We start from the raw sequence: 23,222 nt of genomic DNA, 5'->3' as shown, positions 1-23,222 counted from the left end.
CCCAGCCTTGCTGCGGCATTCTTCACCGTCAGAACCACATGACGATACTATCTCTAGTGGTGTGAATAATGATGCTGCCGCTGGGCGGCCATATCGTCAAAATATTTGCGATAGGCCACTATCAGATTTTCTTAATTTATGAGCAATTTTGGGCGAGAGAAATAAATTATTTCCGCAGTGAAAATGGCGGAATATGACCATCAATAAATTCGTATCCAAAAGCAACCAGTTACACCTTACAATCAACTTCTTGATATTTTTTTTATTTTGACATCATAATGTGCAATATCAATTACGAACGGCTTTTACAGTTCGTTGGTATTAAAATCTGGAATGTTATTCCTTTCGAAATAAAAATGTGTTCTAATTTCACTAAGGCACTAGAAAAACACTAGAAGAATGTACTGATTTATTAATGTCCTGTCATATGTAGTCTGATGACTGTCTTATTTTAGTATGTAAGTAGGTGATTTTCTTTCTTCGTTCTTTCCCGTGTTGTAACGATTTTGTGCGGTTACTTCATGTACTGTAATGTTTCTATGCTGGATATTATATATATTTTTTACACTTTTCCGAACTGCCATTATAAACTGTTTCTTTTTGGACCCAAACACGCCTATGGCTATGGGTCCACACAGTGTATGCAAACTTTTTGTAAAAAAAGTGAACAATAAAATTCAATTCAATTCAATTCAATTCAATTTGAAGCCGCGCAGTCCCACCACATCTAAAGACTTCGTTTCCACTGCAGCTGAATAGTTTGACTATATGATCATGTGTCACCAAAGCACTCTGGTGAAGAACACCATCATGTCAACTTTCTTGCCCTTCAGCCTGCTCCTCCTTATCCCCTATGTACCACGCGCGCGGAAAACCAAGTTTATTTTGCAATGAGTTCGCGCTGTTGATATTATACTATTGATAGTAACATCGAAGTTACTATCGATGGCGCTATCGATAGTATTTTTCACCATCGATAGTTCGATAGTGACTCAGCTTTCGATAGTATCGATAGTACCATCGATAGTTCTGCATCACTACTCAGGAGTCCAAGTAGACTGAGCCCTAAGCGTTGTAGTACCTGTTTCTATTCTACCGCTATCTGCGAAAAAATGTCTAATGCGCATTCTTCGTGAAAATTCTGTGAGGTCTCTGTGAAGCTCGAATTCATTTATGGTTTTGTTGGTTGGACAAAAGTTTAGGTCCTAGCTAAGGACCCTTGTTTCCTCTAGACTTCAAGATCTTTAAATGTCTACAACATTGGACTGCTCAATTTGTGTGGTGATGTCAGCTGTGCTTGGCATTTCTCTGTTTATATTGTCAGGTGTTGGCGGAACGAGGGAGGTTGTTCGGGGGATTGTTCCGTGACTCAAACTCAATTTCTTATTCTGCTTTTACCTCAATTTTTTACTTTGTTGTTCTTTGTATTGTTCTAAGTTTCTCTTTTCCTCGCTTGTTAGGATTATGTTCTGGAGTTTATTAGAAAATTCTTCAATTTGTCCCATGCAGTGGCTCTTGAGTATATTTAAGAGAGAAAATGAAGCGTTGTCTACTGCTGTTTGCCAGTTACCTTGATACTGGGTGGAGAAAATGCCTAAAGTGGGTGTCGCTTTCAGTTTTAGTCCTTTGGGGATTTTGTTGTTCTTTATACAGTGCCTGTACGTGTTGAGGTGGCAGATGCAGTTGGCGAGTTTTTGGGTTAGTTTTCTAGCTGGTAAAAATTCAATGCGGCGTGTCTGGCAAGTAGTGATTTGAAGGGTGTGTCACTTGTTTGTCTTAGTGTGGGTGGACCGGCGTGTGTCCGCGTGTTTTGGCTTGGGAGCTGTTTGAACTTCTGGTTCGTTAATTTTGACGACTGTTACGGTTTGTGTGTTTGTGTGCGGAGGTATGAGGGTGGGCGTCTGCGTTACAGCTTCGGTTGCGGATTTGGTTTCGTCGGTGTCGGTTGCGTCTGGTTCCTGGTGGTAGCGTTGAGGTGGGCATATAACTTGTTTGCAAGCTTCGGCTGTGGGCCTCGTGTTGGACGTAGTTTGTGTGGAGGCTTCGGCTGGGAACCTTGCCTTGGATGTAGTTTGTGTGGAGGCTTCGGTTGTGGTGTATGTTGCCTCCGTTTGGCTCGCAGACGAGTGTGTTTTCGGTGGTGGCTTCATCTTTTGTTCTGTTGTTGGCGTGTGGAATGTTGCTGAGTGGGCTAGTGTGGTTGTAGTCCGTGGCGCTGTAGCAGAGGCAGGGACGGTGGAGGAGCCTTCTGCGGGTTGGTTAGTGATGTTATGTTGTCCTTTAATGAGGTTTTTAATGCGCTGAGCGACTGCTGCAACGCCTCGGTGGTTTAGGTGGAGTCCATCCAAGGCCAAGTGTTCATGTGGTAAATTGTGTATTTCTGTGTGGTGGATGGCGTCTACATTGTTGGGAAAATGTGGCAAGTATCAGTGTATTTAGCTCGTTTCTTTCCTCAGTGTTGCTCATCAGATGATGATGATGACGATGATGATGATGACCTGTTGCTGATGGCGCTCACCCACAATGGGGGATGGGCCAAGAACCGGGCCGCAGCATCTTTGAGCCAAATACTTGTGAGACTAAAGATAAACATTGTGCTTTTAGACTAAAAGAGAAAAGAAAAAAACATAGTTTGGTGAATGAGTGGGTGGTGTTTGTTTGGTAGTCGAGGAGCTATACTTGTCACAGTTATATGTGTGTTCGGGCGAGCTGTCTATATTCAAAGTATTACGTCGCTTAATGATTCGATTGTTTCTGCTGCATTTTGATTGTGGAAGTTGTTTGTTCCAACATTCATAATGAAATGTATGGTATTTGTTGGGGCGTCACATACCAGTGTTAAGATGTCAGCTGTCTGTGCACCGCTAAAGTGTCTGATGTACGGTGCTTGTGGCCCTGACGGGAACTGTTCGTGGAGATATTTGAATTGGCTGTCGCCTAGAATCCCCCTATCGAAACGCCGGCCAGCTTGTCTGAGGCACTTCCTCCTGTTTGAAACCTATCCCACTGCATTGCACTTGAAAACTCACATGGTCTATTATGCATTCGCCTTACACGACCCGAAGGCGAAATCGATCTTATTGTTCATCTCGGTGTATCTATCAATCCTGCTCCGGCCTCCTTCGTAAGTTTGTGCTCTGAACTTCGTTTTGCACAAGCTCCAAGATTGGTGCAATTACAAGATTTCTGCACACCAACTGGTGCCACGATTCGATTCCATGACCTTCGGGTCGGGAATCGTGCGCCGCAACCACGAGAAAACCGCGGAACGTTCTCTTTAGATTTACTTTGCACGCGAAAAAAATGACACCGCAATCGCCAACTAGACGATTCTAAACATCATCGTCCTGATTCATTCTTCCTTTCGGTTGATCGTAATTGCAGCTTACCACAGCACCCGAGATTGCACAAAAGAGACGCGGGCTTTCGTGGCTTTAGGATCGAACTCAAAGGGAAAGTTCATACCAAACGACATTCCTGCTTTCTTTCACAGCGATAGTTGTTGTGAGATCACAACAACGGCCGTTTTAGGCGCTGTAGTTGTCTGCCACCGCCGCCCAAGCGCCACCGGTGTCTGTAACCGCTATCGCGAGAAATAGGAAAAAACGCCAGGCCTGCGCTGAAACCGCAGCACAGTCACAGCCAAAGCTGGAAGAGCGGCGTTTCTAGAGCACGTTGTAAGTTCTCTTGGGGCTACTAATACAAGTACACTAGCAAGGCACCCACTACGCCATAAATCACAATTTTTTAGAAGTTGAGAACCAACTACTAAGCCATTATTCGTCATTCTGCGGAGAAGCGAGGCACCAGCTACACGTCTGTAAAGCATTATGTGCACTTTGTTGACGCGACGACTAACGATGAAGAATTATGGCTCAGCCCTTTAAAATGGCTTGCAAGCTTTAAACGGCTCACTAGTTATGTAATTCGCACTGGGTGACGCCCGGTCGCTATTTCCCTCTCCCGCCATGCTGTATAACCTACGTTGACGTAGGAGAGAGAGAGGGGGGCGAAAAACTTTACTGAGACCCCGAGGAAATGGATCGTGCGCTTATGGGCTTCCTTGGCAACCAATACAAGTGCGCTTCCGAGGAACCCACTATGCTATAAATCATTGTAATTTTTTAGAAGTAGGAAAGCAGGCATTATGCCATTTTTCGTCATTCTACGGAGAGCCGTCGTACCTGCTAAACGCATGTAAGACGTTATGGGCACATTCTTGATGCTGTGCCTGATGACGATGAAGCATTATGGCGGAGCCTTTTTTAATGGGTTGGAATCATTCAACAACCTTCTCGTTGCGCAATTTGCATTGTGTGACGCCTGGTTACAGAATTCGCGTTGTGCGATGCTTGGTGCTTATTTTACTCTTCTACCACGCTATATTGCAAATGTTAATGTGGTTCCTTCCCGACACGAAGCCTGTATAGGACCTGTTTGCAAAGCAGTTTCATGCACCGGCATGGCTCAGAGGTTGAATACTGGGCTCCCACGCAGAGGGCCCAGGTGCGAGCCTCGTTCCATCCTTGATTTTTTAGATGTGAAGCATCTTATAGCGGAGTTCAATCCGGTGGTGGTGGTGGTGGTGTGCGGCGTGACCACCCTTACTGCGCATGCGCAAACCTTCTCCACTCCCCTCTCCACCCCCTCTCTCCCCTTTCCCTCTCCACATCACCTCTCTCCTTCCCTTTCCCCTTTCATGTCCCTTTCTCATGCCCCTCTCCACCTCCCCTCTCCACTCCTCCTCTTCCATCTCCCCTCTCCCTCTCCCCTCCCATCTCCACTCCTCCTCTCCCCTCCCTTTCCCTTCCCTCTCTCCATTCCTCCTCTCCACTTCCCCTCTCCCCTTTCCCCCTCACCACTCCACCTCTGAAACGGGAGATGGTGTAATTTTTTTATTTCGTTTATTGTCTTATTTCGAGAGATAGTGGTTACGGACACCGGCGGCGGCGGCAACGGCGGTGGCTGCGGCGGACAACTACGGCGCCAAAAACGGCCGGTGAAATGACTCTCATAACAGCTTTCGCTGTAAAACGAAATACGAAATAATATCCAGGATGGAACCCGGGTCGCAGGTGCCTCTGCGCAGGAAACCACTATTCAACCACAGAGCCATGCCGGTGCGTGAAACTCGTTTGCAAGATGAGCCTATTCAGGCTTCTTGACGCGGTTCCTTCCCGACAACATATGTAATAACCGTGGTAGAAGAGTAAAATACTAACCAGCGTCACACAATGGCCAGGCGTCACACAATGAAAATTGCTCAACAAGTGGGTTCTTGAATGCGTACAACCCATGACAAAGCGTGTGCCATAATTCTTCATCGTGATCAGGCATAACCTCAACAATGTGCACATAATGCTCGACAGGTGTTTAGCGGGTATGACGTTTCTCCGCAAAATGACGTAAAATGGCAGAGTGGCTGCTTCCATAGTTCACAAAAATTATGATGTTTTACAGCGAATGGGTTGCTCCCAAGTGCACTTGTATTGGTTGCCAAGACAGCCCATAATAACCCCATGATCAATTTCCTCAGGCTATCAATAATGGTCTTTCCGTCTCCCTCTCTTTCTCTCGTTACCGTATGCAATGGTGGGAGAGTGAAATAACGACAGGGCGTCACACAATGCGAATTGCTTAACTAATGGGTAGTTTAAAGCTTCCAACCCATTAAAAGAGTTCAGCCATAATTCTTCATTGCCATCATCCGTCGCCTCAACAAAGTGCACATATTGTCTTACAGATGTGCAGCTAATACCTAGCTTCTCCGCAGAATGACCAACAATGGCGTAGTGGGTGCTTCCCAACTTCACAAAAATTATGATTTATGGCGTAGGGGGTACCTTGCTAGTGTACTTGTATATATAGCCCGAAGAGAGTTTACAATGGACTCTAGAAATGCCTCTTTCCCAACGTTGTGCCTGTGCTGCGTTTTTCGCTCAGTCCTGGCGTTTTTTTTAGTTACGCTGTTGCTAGAGTTGTTGGACCTCTAAGCCTTCCAACTGCGGCGCGGTTCACATCGAGCCAAAAAATACGTCTTGCAAGATGAAACGTTTTAATGGAACCAGAAAAAAAAGAAAAGAAGAGGGCGAGCCAGCGCTGCCACGTGAGCACGCGTCAGCTCGTGAGGTGCATCCATAATGATGATGTTTGGTCTTCTGTAGACGAAGGACGACGAAAAGGAAGTTACAACAGTCTCCCGCGCCGACAGATGACGTTAGTTGGTTTCCCACGGGTAAAGTAGCTGCACGGGCCGCGTTACAACAGTACCGTCGGGTAAGCATAAACAGCAGGTCCTGACAATGCTGTCGCGTCCGCTAATCAGTTCCTCTATGCAGGCCAAACTCCACAGTTGCCTTGGAAGCTGTTTATCTCCGAGTATAACTACGTTGCCTTTCTTCAAAGAGTCATTTCTTTTGGATTGGTTGGATGTAAAGTTCCTGAGTTCATTAAGATACTCTTTATACCAACGAGACCAAAATGCTTGCAAATTATCTTCTCGCTTGCTCCAAAGTTTCTTTAGTGCATCGTTGGTAACCTCGGTGTTGATTTTCAGTTCGTAATGTGGTAGCGTTGTCAGTCTCCTTCCAACGAGAAAATCTGCTGCAGATAGGGGGTACGGTTCAGCCACGTCGTTGAACACGTAAGTTAAAGGTCGAGAATTCACCACGGCATCCACTTCTGTTAGTAGAGTAACTAACTGTCCGAATGACAAACCGTCGCCCAAGCATCTTCTTCAAGCAGGTTTTTACAGAACGAATGAGTCTCTCGTAGACGCCGCCCCACCAAGGAGTGCTCAGGCAAATAAATTTCCATTGGATCTTCGAGGAAAAGCTTCTGTAGGTCCTTGGACGCTTTGACGAATGCTCGTACGTTGTCGCTGTAGATAGTGTGACAGAGGCCCCGCCGTGATACGAATCTCCGCAGGGCGCAAAGAAAATTCACTGTGGTCGTCTTCAACCACTTCCAAGTGAACAGCTCTTGTCACCGCGCACGTAAAAAGAGCGATGTAAGAGCGCTCGTGGGGATGCCCTTTGATGTATAGTGGCCCCGCAAAGTCAACTCCACTCACGAGGAACGGAGGGGCTTGAGTAGCACGATCCTGAGGCATACAAGGTGAAGATTGCTCAACAGGTTTACTCTGTAGGCGTTGGCAGATGACACACCGTCTTATCGTTTTCTTCACAGACTGTCGTGCTTGAAGAATTCAAAATCGTTCTCGAACTTGAGTCAGAGTGTCTCGAACTCCCCCGTGGAAGACCTTTGCGTGAGCATGATTGATTATCAGCATACTGAGGTGTGAGTCTTTTGGTAGGAGGATGGAATGGCGAGAACTGTACGAGTCGTCAGCCCTAGGAGCTTTTCCTTGTATCCGAAGAAGCCCGTTTTCGTCTATGAACAGTCTGAAATGCCCTAGTGGACTTTGTAATGGGAGCGCTTTCTTGTTCGCGACGCAGTCTGCTTCTTTACCAAAGTGAGATGTCTGTTCCTCTCGAAGCAAATAGCACACCGCGTGCTTAATTTCTTCAGCAGACAGCTCCCCAGACCTATCATTTTCCTTCTTCAACCTTTTCGCATAACGGAAGACCCATGCCGTTACTCTTAAAAATTTTGTGAGGCTGCTGAATCGTTCAATTTCAATCAGCGATGGCAGCAATGGTCTCGTATTACCAGCTTGGGTACTGACATTTAGTTCTGTCTCAGCTGCCTCGAGCTTTTCGTTTTCGATGTCAATCCTTCCCCCGTACACGGGCCAGCACGTGTCAGACATTGCAAGCCATCTAAGTCCAAACCACCACAACTGCGACTGACTCACTTTGAGTGCAGACAAGCCACGAGTGAGCAAATCGGCGGGGTTTCTTTTCCAGCACAATATCGCCATCTGGTATACTCAGTCAAAGTTCTGATTTCTTGCGTCCGGTTCCCCACAAACTCCTTCCAGGTAACGGGATCCTTGTTAATCCAGCAAAGTGTAATCTGGGAATCGGACCAAAATGTTTCTTCACCAATACCAAGGTCGCAATTCTTCACGACGTAGGCGTACATTCGGGCCGCAAGCAATGATGCCATCAATTCCAGCCTCGCTATAGTGACCGTCTTTAACGGCGAAACTCTGGTCTTTGCCATCAGTAGCATAGTCCGGACGGTGCCACTGTAGTCGGCCGTACGAAGGTAGGCTGCAGCCCCGTATGCCGACTCGCTTGCGTCAGAAAAGATGTGCAGTGCTGCCTTTTGGTGCGGGCCTTCTCCGCCGGCTGCTAGGAACCTTGGAATACTGAGGTCACTAAGCATGGTTACCTCCTCGCTCCATTTCAGCCAGACAGCAGACAATTTGCGTGGCAATGTCTCATCCCAGTCGAGGTTTTCCTTCCATAGATCGTGTGAGAAGATTTTCGCCCGTACTAAGAAAAATGAAAGAAACCACAAAGGGTCGTAGATCCTTGCAACAGCCTGAAGCACAAAACGTTTTGTAATCCGATGCTCCTGTATTAACTGGAGGATATCCTGGGCTTGAACGAAAAGGTATCCGTATTCTCGTTCCAATGAAGTCCCAGTACTTTCAGAGGTCCAGAAGGTGAGCAAAAAGATTTTTCCTGTGAAGTGATTCCTTGTTTGAAGGCGGCAGATACTAGAGGATCGTTGCTGGCCCACTTGCGAATGCTCATGGAAGCTTGCCTGAAGACCTCAGTTATTTCTCTGTGCATCTGGATAGCTTCTTCAGTTGTGTCGGCTCCAATCAGACGATCGTCCATATATATGGAGCTTTGCAATCGTCCAGCTGTCACAGGATAGAGGTTTTCTACGGATCTGAAGTGGTGCTTCAAAGTAGCAGTCAGTAGGAAAGGACTTGAAGTAGCTCCGAAGCACACTCTAGTCATTCTCCAAACTTCTTTTTCCGGCATTGGCCTGTCCACTTGTGGGGAAGTTTTGAACCACAAAAAGCGGAGCGCGTCTCTGTCTTGTTCTCTCAGGCCAATCTGTAGAACGCCTTCACGACATCGGCATTCATCGCTATCTTGTAGCGCCGGAAACGAAGCAGTAGGGTCACTACGTCGGGATATGGATTTGGGCCAGCTTCCAGGTTATTCATTCAAGGATTTTGAACCAGATTCGCTAGAGGATGCGTCGAATACGATGCGTACCTTCTTAGTAGATCGGTCCTCTCATATTACAGCTCGACATGGCATATAATACAGGGGTCCAAATGGATGCTTTTCTGTTTCCGGTACTCTTTCAGCAGATCCTTCATCGAGGTACAGTCTAATAGTCACATCGTATCTTTTTAAGAGCTCGCTGTCCTTGTTAAGTTTCTTCATCAAACTATTCAGATATTTGGTTGCAACTGCATAGATCTCTGCCAGGTCAACCCTTTCCTTCCACGGTAGCGCGACTTCGTACCGATTGTCTTTCTTCTTGATGTTCTCGAAGTTTTCCAGCACTGAATCGTCGACCTTCGTTCCTTCGTGTTCGGCCTTTATCCCGATACTTTCAAGATCCCAAAACCGAGTCTGAAGTTTCGAGATGTCTTGCTCTGTCACCGTGGCTCGAAGGACTACGACACTGGCACTCTGTATTACGTTGGTTGTAGCAGACAACGGCCCTTGAACATTCCATCCCAGTCTTGTCTCGACAGCTTTCAGCTTTTCGTGCACAGGCTTCACGGTACCGGTTACTAGATCCCAAAATAGTCTGAGCCAATGAGGACCGCAACCTGTTTGTCTTCAACTCCTTGCAGAGAGAGAGCTTGCGTATCCAAGCGCATCTTGTTCATTTCTCTCAAAACGTTTTCTTCTGGTACCGGAATGCATTAACTACATATTGTGTCCACCCCCAGCGCATCGATTGAAATTGTAATTTCCTCTTTCGCAGGGAGAATCGATACTCTCACTCTCTGCATGGTTTTCCGCACGTTTTCTCCACCGAACACGCCTACGGTCAACGTCGCCTCTTCTCTTACTTCGCAGCCAAGTCTTTGGGAAGCTTTCGACGTAATGAAGCTCCGCTGACTTCCACCATCGAACAGGACTCGGTAGCGACCAGATGTTTTGGTTCCTGATATGGTGGCCGTCAGAATCTGCAGCATTACGACTGAGCTTGCCAGCTTGGAGATTAGATTGACCGATGCAGATAGCACCTTCTCCTTGTCGTTTCTGATCTCTTCCGATGCGCAAACGGATGTTGCGTGTCTTCTCGCACACTTTCCACATTTCAGCCGGCTTCTGCAATCTTTCGCCAAATGGCCCTGCTTTAGACAACGGAATCATCTTCCGGCTTTGGTAAGCATCTCCTTTTTGAACGAGAGGCTGATCGCCTTTTTATCACAAACTTCGGCAGCATGCTTTTCGGAACGGCAAAACAGGCAATTCGGCGGACTACTAGCTGAGCTTTGTAGAGCAGCTGTCGTGGAAATGTCTCGTGGATGGCTGGGCTTTAATCCTCCTTTCTCTGGAGTGTGATGACTTCTGTGTATCTCTTGTTCGGCCACAGCTTCCCGGCAAATCAGTGCAAGGTCGAAGAATTTCAAAAGCATTTGAAGCTCGTTATCTTCTGGATTCGAAGAAGCTGCAGCTGATGATGAAGCCTTGCGCGCCTCCTGAAAACGAAGTACCATGTCAGTCGGGAGAACTCTTAACAGGATTTCTCGCAGCATGGTGTAATAAGTTGTCGAGTTCGTGCCAAGAACCTTGAGGCTTTGAATATGAACCTGTACTTTGTCGTAAAGTTTCCTCAGCTGATGGACGTCTGCTGATGACGACACCGGTTTGAGGTCCAGCAAACCTTGTAGATGATCTTGAACCATGATCTGTTCATCTCCAAAACGCTTCTTTAGAATTTCAATGGCGTCTGCATAGCACTCTTCGGTAGCTTGCAATCCCGACATAGCCGAGGCGGTTTCTCCGGTCACCAGATTGCTCAAGTAGTTGAACTTGTCAGCTGTGCTCAGCTCGCTGTTGTCGTGAACTGCTGATGTAAACCGGGTCAAAAATCGCGGCCACTGTCTGCGGTTCTTGTCAAATATTAGGAGTTCTAGCTGCGGAAGCTTGCTCTTGCCGGAAGGTAACGGGTGAACGTTAATAGGACGTGGGGTTCAAGGCGACAGACATTCATTCAGCTTGACGCGTAGGTTCGCTGTGAGGGTAACAACCTTGTCACGGTATTTTCCAGCGTCTAACGTCTCGCTGTCTAAAAGGTCGTCTGGCGTCTCTTCAAAAATCGCCTCATCAATTTTCTCTATCTGTCCGTAAAAGGAGCTGATTCGATCGAGGAGTACACTTACAGTAGCTTTCGTGGCCTCTCGATTCTCTCGCAAGTTGCCTTCCGCCTCGGCCAACAGCACATCGAGTTGAGACCGCAGGCTGTTGCGTCGTCTAAGCTGTCGTTCCATTCTGTCGCACCAATTCGGGGAATCTCGCCGAGATCGCAGGCGCCGCGTCTTCTTGGAGGTCGCTGCTCCGCACGTCGATTATATCAGCAGTGTCTATAGGTCCCGGGTTTTCGGCACCATGTGTTGGACCTCTAAGCCTTCCAACTGCGGCGCGGTTAATATCGAGCCAAAAAACACGTCTTGCAAGATGAATCGTTTTAATGCAACTAGAAAAAAAAAGAGGGCGAGACAGCGCTGTCACGTGAGCACACGTCAGCTCGTGAGGCGCATCCATAATGATGATGTTTGGTCATCTGTAGACGAAGGACGACGAAAAGGAAGTCACAACAATAGTGTCTAAAGATTGTGCTTTGCTTGCCATAGGTGCTTCCCTGCGCATAAAGCGCTCTCTTTCTCCATCTCTCTCTCTATCACTCTTCCTCTTTCTCTCTAATTCTCCCTTTGCCTCTTTCTCTCTCTCTCTCTCTAAACTCTGTTCAGAGTTGAAGTTCAACGAAATCGGCCAGACCGAATTTATTTGGAGAGTGGACGACAATCAGGCAACGTGTGGCGTTGTTCAGTTAGCCGGGTCGTGTAAAACATTATTAGAAGCTTAGAGAGAGCGTCGTGCACACCAGACTGTTAATTTTTGCATCTGCTCTTCGTAATTCGTACACGTCGCACTGTTTAACGAACCGGCCTCTGCGTTTCTTTGCTCACGGGCAGCACTGTGCTGTTTTTGCTTATTTTCAAAGGTCCACGAATGTATCGAAGTTCGTTGTACAGCGTTTGTGAAATACTTATCTGCGTGATAGATGAAGTAACTTTATTTAGGTCCTTCAGAACGCGCTCTAGCTGACAGCGGGCCGCTCCCGCGTCGGAAAATAAACACTATGTCTCTGTGATTCGTCGGGTGCCCATTGGAATGCCCATAGCCGTTCTTCGAGACCGTGGCCACAAATAGCAGCCTCCTGTTTCGACGGTGTGATGCTTTGCGGCCGCATAGCGTGGGGCACCGCTGGATAATATGTTCTATGTTGGCTATTTCCATGCGTAATGAACATGCATTGATCAGAAAAAAAAAGATATTGGAGGTGATCTAATTGTCCATTTGGGTGTCTGGTAATGAAACTCTCACGTCGGGATAAGTCTGCCCCGGTGTTTTTAGGTCTACATTTTTGATTTGTCGCGATGTCGAAGTGGACTCAGAGGCCACGCCGAAAGAGGCGCATGGTTTAGATCTGGTCCTCCAGTTCCCGCAACGATCGCAGCTTCTCACAAGAAAACCAACTGCTCTTTCAGTGATTCATAAAAGTAATTTTCATTATTATCCTGACCGTTAATTGGCCTCTTTCTTATGTAAGCTTATGCTCCGACATCATATCTACTCACGATAACTTTTAACTTCTGACCACTTTCCTGATAGTGATGGAAGGTGTGGCGTCGTTCGGATGTATGCCCTTGGGACATTCGCACGATTTCATACCAGCTTCGGTTCTTAAACCTGAAATGTAGAAAGGGCGTTAAGTAAAGCAGAGTATTTCTAATCTGAACAGTTTTATGTAAGTTCCTCTTCAACTACACACCTTACTGAAACTTTCAATGTCTCATTCGAAGGAGTCCCTATGTTGTTGCATATAGGTATTATACAAATATGCGGTATTAAACAAGATACTCATGCATTTTCTGTATCAAATAAAACGAAATACATAAAAACGTTGAAACGATGTTCGAGAAGTTCCAGCGGGACAGGTGGCACGTGAAACATTCATCGATGAAGTAAAATACGTTTAGGAAAACTTTTTATCGGTAGGCTAGATACAAGGAATCCGTCTGCATACGAATTGATGTCAGTGAAAAAGAGGGCCTTCAGTACCAGTTGCTTGGTGTGGGGCACCTGACACAAGCCTAAAACAATGTAACAGATAATGTGCAACACAGTTAGGTAGACACGCTGGCTATGCTGCATCCCCATTCCCCCTCATTTGAGACGACAGCATAGTAAGACAACAGTCATGGACGATGTATTAGAAAGCGTGCACGAACTTCCGTTTCCTTTTATACTTGCGTGATAACTGCATGGTCGTATTTCAATAAGTTTGCTATCACTCGGGATGGACGTACTGCTGGGTGAGTTGGTAACCCATCTTTGAACGGTGGCGTGCCAAAGAACGATAACACAGTAGAAAGGAGCACGGACACGGGGCCTGTAGTTTGTACAAGTTGGTGCCCTGTCAAGTGGCTTCTTTCGCTGAAACCGGTCACGCTGTTCGTAATTTTCCATAGAAAAAATTCAGTTCCAATCTTTATCTTCAATAGGATGTACTGATGATATGTTCATGTCTCCTCTGAGTTCTAATGCCTTCAATGATGATCCTCAGGCGATGCAGTGTGAAAGTACGTTCTTCGTAAAAGCAAAATTTTTCTATCGCGAAACCTCATCGGTGACACTCATTCTGCAGAGCACTCCACAGTGCTCAGGATAGAATAGAGATGAGACGCGTAGAAATTAAAAAAAAAGAGCCAAGGGACGCGATTTCGAGAAACGTACGATCTTTGTTTGGGGGCAGGTCCGAAGTCCATCAGTCTCTCCAAAATTACAAAAAAAAGAGAAGCTTGTATAAGAAAAGCCTTCGGCGGAATTTTGACTCCGTAAATTGGGCTGCCGAAAGTTTCGACAAGTTCTAGCATGAGACAGTTGGCAGGAAAGCATATGCCATTTCTGGAATGCCGAAACGATAGGCGTACGCACAAGCAACACCTCCCTCCCCCTTCCAAACAACTAAATGGGGGGGGGCCACGAAGTGTGCCCTAAACATTTACAGGGACGGACCCTTGACGTCATTGCATAATAAGGAGCAAGGATATGTCTGCGTACATGTTTGTGGATAATAGCGGTGGAAGGCCTCTCATGTTGAATTCCAAGAATTGTTCACTTCCTGCCTTCACTCACGGAAAGCTGCAGATCGAGCGCAGACGGTCGTGAGAAGCGCCTCATCCTTTCATTTTAATTTTTTCCATCCATTATGAAGCGTGTTGTGTTTGCGAGTCGGTTGACAGAGAAGGTGGGGGAGGGAACGTTGCGACGACACTTTGCGCCCCCAACCCCTCATGAGAAACCGTGCACGCCTATGGCCTTGCATTTACTCGCGTGATCGTAAAATAAGAGAGTACTTATCCCGTTCAGTCACGAATGATGTCGCATTGTCTGCATATGCGCCACGATTCCAAGGCACTCAGTATTACACCCCAAGAAAGAAAATGAAGGAATATGTTGTTTTGTCTGTGTTTCAGTAATTAATGTTAATTAGCGTGTAACTAAATAGCTAGTTATTCTTTAAGCAGTCAGCTTCAATTCTTGCACAAAAAGAATAAACTATTTCGCCCGAAATGCATGCACAGTTTGCTTTTTGGTTGTATTCGTTTCGAGTGAAGAAAAAAATGCTCTTGACGTTCGTCCTGGAACGCGGCACGTCGAACGATGATCGAACATAGTGTGATCCTCTACAGCAAGACGCAGCACAATGAAGGTAAATGACCTTGTTGTCCACTCAGGAAGCCTGCACGAATAGGCACACTGAGTCTCAGGCCGTTTCCAAAAATACGCGGTGCGTGATGCGCCTCCGAAATTGATGTACGCGATTGATATTATTATTTTTTTATTATTATTTTTTTATTATTAGTATTTTTAATATTATTATTATTATTATTATTATTATTAGTAGTAGTAGTAGTAGTAGTAGTAGTAGTAGTAGTAGTAGTAGTAGTAGTAGTAGCAGTAGTAGTGTATCACACCGTCAGAGGTCAATACACTTCTTTTTTTACTGATTGGACTGCGTAGGTACCAGTAGGCACCATCAAAATCTATGACGTCACGGCGTTAGGTGCGGGATTTTCAAGGTTGCGTCACCGCAGGCATCTCCTTTTTTTCCCGCATATTCTCACTTACGAAGCGTCTTCTCGAGGTAAGCGTGGTGATTTATGGATAGTGGTAATCTTTATTGAGAGAAATAGTTTACTCGCTCTCATGCCCTTTTAAACACGTTATTAGAATTCTTAGTTCATGTTATCTGAAAGAGCCTTCACATAAGGTGGCTGAGCACGCTTTCAATCCCTGAGGACGAGGGTGGATTTGAAATCGACCTTTAAACCGGAAACTCGTTTTAAGCCCAAATTTCACCGCATTTTCAAATAGAAGATATGCGTTGGGACTGAAATAATAGAGATAGAGCGCATCACGTCACTTCTTTGGGGCGTTTCTAACTCAAATACTTCGAAAACGGGCACAGCATCGGCGTAGCCACTTTGGTGGGTCCGACCGATTGGAATTGCGAGCCATTGCGTTTAGGCTTTGGCTCCATTGGCAGTACCGACTACGGAGGTCAGGAAAAAAAATCACAGCATATCCACGGAGTGAATGATGATGAGTGGGCGAAGCTGCGGAGGTTCATCGGTAAACCGTGAATCTTCCGTGAATTCTGCCCAGTACATCATCACCGACGTGAGATCGGGCGCGTTTATACTAAAGGTTCGATGAGTTATGACGACTTGCAGCTCACTTTAATTTTACATGTACGCTGTGAATTTTCATTGTTTAGAAAACCATTGCTTTAGAAAACATCTGGTGTCTTTCGTTAAGCAGCTGGCGTCTTTTCATTTTGCTTTAGAAACATCTGGCGTTCTTTCGTTTTGCTTTTACAAAACATCTGGCGTCTTTCGTTGGTTTATTTCATCAATCAACGGCGTTTTGAACAAAATTTTTATTGCTTAATGACGCACAGGAGAAATCTCACCAGGCACTACCTTGGAGGTAAACAATGGCTGCTAATGGGAATGAGAGACAGAAGAAGTCGGCTTTTAGCTAACACTTACACTTCTACTTCTACTAATGTTTCCTACTGGAACATGCCAATGGCTGCTAATGGGGAATGAGAGACAGAAGAATTCGGCTTTTAGTTAACGCGCACGCTGCGAATTTTTTATTGTTCAACAACGCACAGGAAAAATCTCCCACCGGCACCACCTTGGAGGTCAAAGCGTAAGAATGGTTACGCACTACGACTACTACTACGACTAGGAGGGACGAACGGGTGCCGCCTTAAGGAGCCTCGCCCCTAAAATGCTGGAGTGGAAGCTCTCGCAACGCCATGTCAGCAAAAGTGAAGCCAGCTTTTGCCCACCAAAGAGCTCGGAAACATGCTCTTTTCTGGTGGTGCCTACTTAGAGATCAAATGACTTTGATCTGTTAGCATAAAAATTACCTTAATTATAAAATAAAAGATCGTTGTTGCCGACAAAAGTAACCCGTCGAGAGGAGTATTGGCGATTGATCTCCAATAAAATTTGCCATGAATTTGAGGTTTGTGTTCGAAAACTAGTAACACAAAGACACTGTTGGAGAAGTATGTGGCCGTAGAAGTTGCCATAATAAACTCGTCTGGCGTGCGAGCAAAACGCGCGCTTTCCTTCGCCAAACGCGGATGGTTCTTCGTGCCCCTGCTATGATGGCGGGCACAGCCGCCATCTTTTGGTGGGCATGGCTTCACTCTTGCGCAATAATCGCCACTCCAGCAATTTTGTTTAACCCCCTTGGTGCAGATGCTTGAATACCTTGCGTTGTTGCTGTTAATATGGCGGCAGCGCTTTACGACTCATAGGTCGGGAAATCTCGTGAAAACGAAGGGCTTGGCTAATGCCCGCGTCGTGACGTCATATCACTTGAAGAACAAAAATAAAGTGAGCATGAAGGGAATCAACGTACATTATAGTGATTAAAACATGAATTGAACTCCACTAGATTGAATTTAGTGATTTTAATGTTATTGAAAAGTATTATTTACGGGCAGTAAAAGGCGAATTGTCACTTAACCAAACGCGACAGTGGAGGCATTACTATGCGATATTCTTACTGTTAGCTAGGGCTGTCAGATTTTTTTTAGTTTGCAACGCACATAAAAAAGATTATTGGAAATAACGCAATTGAATCAATTATCATAGAAACGTTCAAAAGCATGAAAGTCTGAATACTGTAATCCAAAAGCAGAGAAGCACAATGTTCTTAAGTAAAGGAAATCCTGATAGACACCAATGTTGATGAAAGTGCCAGCGAGGGGTGGCACCAAGGTGGGGGTGGGGGGAGGCACGGAGGGCGGGGCGCTTGCCCCCTAAAGTTTCGCCTGCCTCCCCATCCCCTTTGCCCCCTCCCAGGAACAAACATAATAAAATAGAAAGCAAGAAGTATGCAGTGTCCCCCAACAAGTCGCCTAAGTTGACTCCAAGGCGAACGCCATCGTGTTTCTTTTCTTCGTAGTCGATCAGTCCATCCCTCCAGCCGCCCCTCTCCGAAAGCTCTCGATGTCGTATTTAGCTCTCGCTGCTGTTATTCGCCTTTTTTACCGCACGAATGATAGGAGGTGTCACTTGAGAATTTCACACACTGGGGCCTCCTGATTCTGTATGTGTTATGCAAGCCCGTATTTGTACATGCAATAACGACGAATAAACTCCAACTTCAATTTTAGCTTGAACCTGGTTTTCGCATCGCCTCCGTGATCGCCTTACTTTTGACCAAGCGGCGATGTCCTGTGATGAAGTTATCATTTGAAGCCACAAAAGTTTGCGATTTCTGACATCACGATGACTTCGTATGGTAACGGCATCACATGACGATATTTGAAATCACTCCTGTTGCCGTCGATGGTCAGTCATCACGTTCGATGAGGCATCTCAGGCTTTCGCCTTTACGAATCCTGGCACCACCCCTGGCCCCAGTTTCGAGCTGGCCCAGTGGCCCAATGCTCTGTGCGTAGTCCAGACTTAACTGGTGTCAACTTTCTACTGCGAACTGAACGCACTATCTGCAACATCATTTTGAACAATTAATGAATGAAAGCTTTACACATTGCATCTGAGTAAACCAAGCAGCAATCATCCTGAAGTCTGACCTCTAACCTCCTTCCAAATAAATAAGCATTACGCAAGGGTCGTTGCGAGCTAGCATCTCTTTGGTGGGCAAGTTCTCTCATGTCCGAGGTTGCGAAACTTGAGCAAGTGGAAGCCGATGCGAGAAGCATTGGGTACTTCATTAAAGGGATACTAAAGTGAAAGAATAAATTAGTGTGCACTGATAAATCACACCCTGAAAGGTCTAGTGTCGTTAGTTTCATCGCCACAGGCTTCCCAAACAAAGCTTAGCGGCGCTGCTGCTCTCGACAGGCAGCGCCATCTCTGGCAGAGAAATAGAAACTGGGGTTTAAGCAGCGCGCGTTTTCCCTTCTCTCCACCGCGTTGCCGCTCGCTTCTGTGCACGTGCAGAGCTCTGGCGGCCTGTCACAATGTACCGCCTGCAGTGCGGGTTCAAAAAGGTCTCACAGCTGGACAAGCACTTCCGAAATGCGAACTTGATAAAATGAGAAAGGCTCCTCAATCACGTTAACGAAGAATAACAGACGACGGACGACAACGACACCCGACTCAAAGCGAAATGCATTTCCCAAGTCGCGATTACACCGTGTAGGACGTATACCTCGAGGTAAGTCTCATTCTGTGATGTTAAAGATGCGTAATGGTCCACATGCACTCAGAAATGAAGCCGTACACGCTATCGATGTTCTGCGGTGTAGACTACGAATCATATGATTGTTGTTTTGATATGGCATGTTTACAGTAGCAGCCGTGTACTTTCGTGAACAAGCGTTTGCGGCGTGCTAAAAAAAGAAATTATACGGCCATGGCACTGTTCCCTGGGAAGGTTAGAGTCAAGTCCTCCGTGCCGCCAAAGAATCACCCGCCGATTAAGACGCGAGGCAGCTAGCTGAGCTTTGACCTGTGAAGCAAGATTAACTGCTCGCCTCGTTTTTTTTTTACTCTCGCGTTATGCTTGAAGTCTCTTTTTATGATATCGACTTGACAGGCGTATAAAAGCTGCTGCGCGAACGCGGCTAGAAAATCGCACAGTCAGAAGGTGCTTACTTCGAGGTTGCAATTGCAAAGCATGTATTAAGTGCCAGTTATATTTGGCGACTTAAATATATATCAACCTAATAAAGTGAAAAAAAAAACAAAGCAAACCTGCAGAACGATGTCAAAGCTTGCTGAAAATGCACAGACGTTCGTTCCGGCCGGGATAAAACAGCCTTCCCGACGCGTGAAATGCAGGCGCCGAACTTCTGATATTGTGCCGAGTTCAGTTGCATTCAAACCGCGTAACGCTAACGGTATAACGCGAGTGTGAACGTTCAACAACGACGCGTGGGTCTCACGAACACGGCGAATCAAAACACAAAATTGTTTCACCTACAACTGTAACTGGACTTTCACAATGCGAGAATACAGCGAGTAATCATGACTGAGTCTCTGCGTGCATGCGCCGCGTTACTTACCGATTCAGGTAGTCGAAACGAATGCGATGAACTCAGAGAGCCAAATAGAAGGCGAGACAGCGCTGTCAGCTATGCACGCTTGCCGCCTTTATTTCTCGTGCGACACGACCGGGAACCAATACAGTTTCACACGTGAATCGCGTGTATTGGTGTTGTCTGCACTGTTGTGGCAGCCCACGACACAGCAATACTTCCGACCTCACGTCCACTTCCGTGGGGTCGCTTCTGCCATCACGGAAATGCGCAGCTTCACACAGCAAGCTTCTCGGTTCAACTTGCCGAGCTGACAAAATTTATTTATTAAAACAAAAATTATGTTTGTTTTAAGGAAGAAAATATTTTTTTTAAATTCCCCATTCACGTCTATGGGGTACTTTAACGAGGAAGCTGCCGCATATCCAAATGGGAAGATAGCCGTCAATGGGGAATTTCAAAAATTATTTTGTTCCCTAAAACAAAAATTGTAATGACAAAACTTGCCATATAAGAAGAACTATTTATTTGCTTTCGATTGAGTTATCAAACTGATTTTTAATTGGAGCACCACGTGATGTAAATTGCGTCTCAATGTGGACCAAAATGATGATTTCATCAAGTTTGCGATTTTGTCTCGCAAAATTTAAAGACTGCAGTGCTCTGAAAATAATTTTAACGCAAAATGTACCTTTTGTAGAGTAAGTATTCATTATTCAGATATTCATACATAGCGCAATATTACATAGCGAAGAATGCAAACAAAGGTCATTTTGGCAAATTTTCTGGACGCATTTGTGGCAGAAGAATTGCAGTAATATTATTGAGCTTTGAACACCTTACACAAACACCTTTGCTTATAAGTAAGCCAAATTTGACATTGAAGCAAGCAAAGATACTCTCACAATAATTTTTCTGACAAACCACACTCAGACGACATCCTGCAAAATTCGGAAGGCTCCCACGTGACCAAAAATTTTTTTCTCTCCGAAATATTCGAGCAATTCGCTGTTTTCAATGCAAGAAATCAGCACTTTTTTTCGAGAACATTTGATATGGTCGCCGAAAGGTCTAGGACGTCTGGTGTGGAATGACCCCCCTGCGAAGCACAAAAATATTGCAAATATTCTGCGACACGTCACAGAGGGGATGAGACGCACGTACATGGAAAATACGTGCAAGGTAAAAACTCACGTCTAAAATATGGCATGTAAATAATTTCACCGTGATGTCATACGTCATCAAAGACGCATTTCAAGCCACACAGCGCAACAACACTTCAAGGGCGGTAGCCGCAGCCATCACGCCGAGGCGCCGCCAACCACCGTGCCCCAACGAGACGGCGAGTTTTTTGCGAGCGGCGTCGTACAGCTCGAGCAAGCCCGTCAGCCGCCGCAGCGGCCAGTGAAACTCGAGCAGAACAGCGCGCGAACGCGAAGACGACACCACGAACGCCGCCAGGCTGCTTGCGAGCGAGCGAAGGGGAAGCCGACGATAACGGCGTCCACATTCCACCAAATTCCTCTAGCGAGCACCAGTACAGCGAGCGAAAGCGGGGTCGACGCGGCGAACTGCTTGCGAGCGAGCGTCGAAAAAGCCGAAGGTCATGGCGACCAATTTCCGCAGAGTTCCAAAGCGCTGCTAAAGTCGGCTAGCTGAACCACCCGCCAACCCATGCCGGCGCATTTCAAGCGCGCGGCATACAATCGAGCTCGTTGCTAGCGCACAGCGTTTTGGACGAGTCGCAAATCAGCGGCGAGGCCTCTGCCTAATATTGCTAATATCGCGAGCTCGCAGCTCATCACCACGGCGAATCATCCGTGAGCGAACATCTGTGCAGGCGACGACAATGGCGGCCAATACCCAGGCGGTCACAAAGCACAGGCGAGCTCACGCCCAAGCCGGCCCTCGCGGTACATTTCGTGCGCGCGATATACAGCACCATCGAGTCCGTTACCGATAATCGCGATCAGTTTCGCGCACGCGATAGGTACGGCAGAATAAAGAACGATCACTTACTTGTGAAAGAATCCAGCGCCGGTTTGCGCCCCAAGTCAGATTGAAGTCATGGATCCGATAGGCCTACTGTCTTCTCGGCCGCCATTCCTAGCCGGTGGCGACGCAGTGCCGTGACTACGCCGGAGATATACAGCACGGCGTCGCGACGTATCGAGAGCAGCTCCTGATTTCGTGGGTGTGGCGAAACGTAAAAGCAGCACGACGCACTCATCTACGCATACGTGTGTATCAAAGGCACCCAGCCGTAGTTCCTAGATCGGCGAACTCCGAGCGCGACACAAAGGGCAAGACGCCAGCTCGAACACAAGTTGGAAGACTGACCCGATCGAGGAGGACGGGTAGTTCCCTTGACAACGGTTTGCACACGGAACGTATCCTTGCACACGGCCTGCATCTCCCGCGCCGTTCATCCCTTTGCAGAATAACTGATTTGCACACGGCACGCATCCCTCTCCGCTTGCTCCTACGACGGTCTAACCGTTCATCTCGCGCGCCCTATTGGGCTCTGTTACTCCTCGTTCGGGTAATTTTGCCTTAGAGTGTACCTGAGCAGTAGCGTACATTCGTATCACACGACGCTGGATGAAAAGCGGTTCGCAACAACCGTACTTCATTACATTGCAGGCCAATGGGCCTTGGCCGAGACCAAAGAAAAATTTGTATCACCCCGAAATTCGTATGAGCCGTGAACGTATCTCCGAGGTTTCACTGTAGTACAGATCGTTTCGGCGCGCAGTTAAAACGCTGCTGTGATCGGGCGCCCGCAGTCTTTCGGGCGCGTAGCACACATGGCGATGAAGCACAACATTACCGTCGTCAGATGAGCCGTATTGAGCGACCATAGGGAAAGAAAACGATAGGAAAATGTTAGAGGTGGCGCTGCTGACTTGATTGGCGGCTCTTATATCAGCATGCTAGCGCGCCCATAAAAGCTTAAACAAAAGTCACTCCCGAACAAGTGCGTAATGAAGCTGTCAGCCGCCCGTAGCGTCCCTGATTTTTCCTTTGTCTTGCCATAACTGGCGTTACACATTTTGTGTAAATATACTATTCGATAATCGATATTTTTGGTCACTGTTCGGCACTTTTCGATTCGAATCCGATTCGAGATGAAATTTCACTACTCGCACACCCCTATTAAAAATACCTTGAAGACCTGAGATCAAGCATTGTGCAAAGGGAGGGGGGGCAGTGCGAACTGTGAGCATCGGTAATACTCTTAAAGCACAATTTGCACGAGCAACAGCAGCATGCACCATATCACATAATAATGAGGAGTGCAGTACTAAAATAAATAAATAGCTAATACAGTATTGAAAAAACAGAAAAACGCTAGTAATATCATCATGAGAGACACCGTAGTGGAGGGCGCCGAAAATTTCGACCATAAGTACATGTGCGTTTAGCATTCCGGCTCCATCACAATGCACTCGCCGCAGCCGGGATTCGCTCCCGCCACCTTCGGGTCTGCAGTGGAGCACCAT

Source organism: Rhipicephalus sanguineus, chromosome 7, assembly GCF_013339695.2.
Source record: "Rhipicephalus sanguineus isolate Rsan-2018 chromosome 7, BIME_Rsan_1.4, whole genome shotgun sequence".
In the NCBI taxonomy this organism is placed as follows: Eukaryota; Metazoa; Arthropoda; class Arachnida; order Ixodida; family Ixodidae; genus Rhipicephalus; species Rhipicephalus sanguineus.
The sequence above is the reverse complement of the archived record's forward strand: the minus strand, read 5'-3'. Positions refer to the sequence as shown.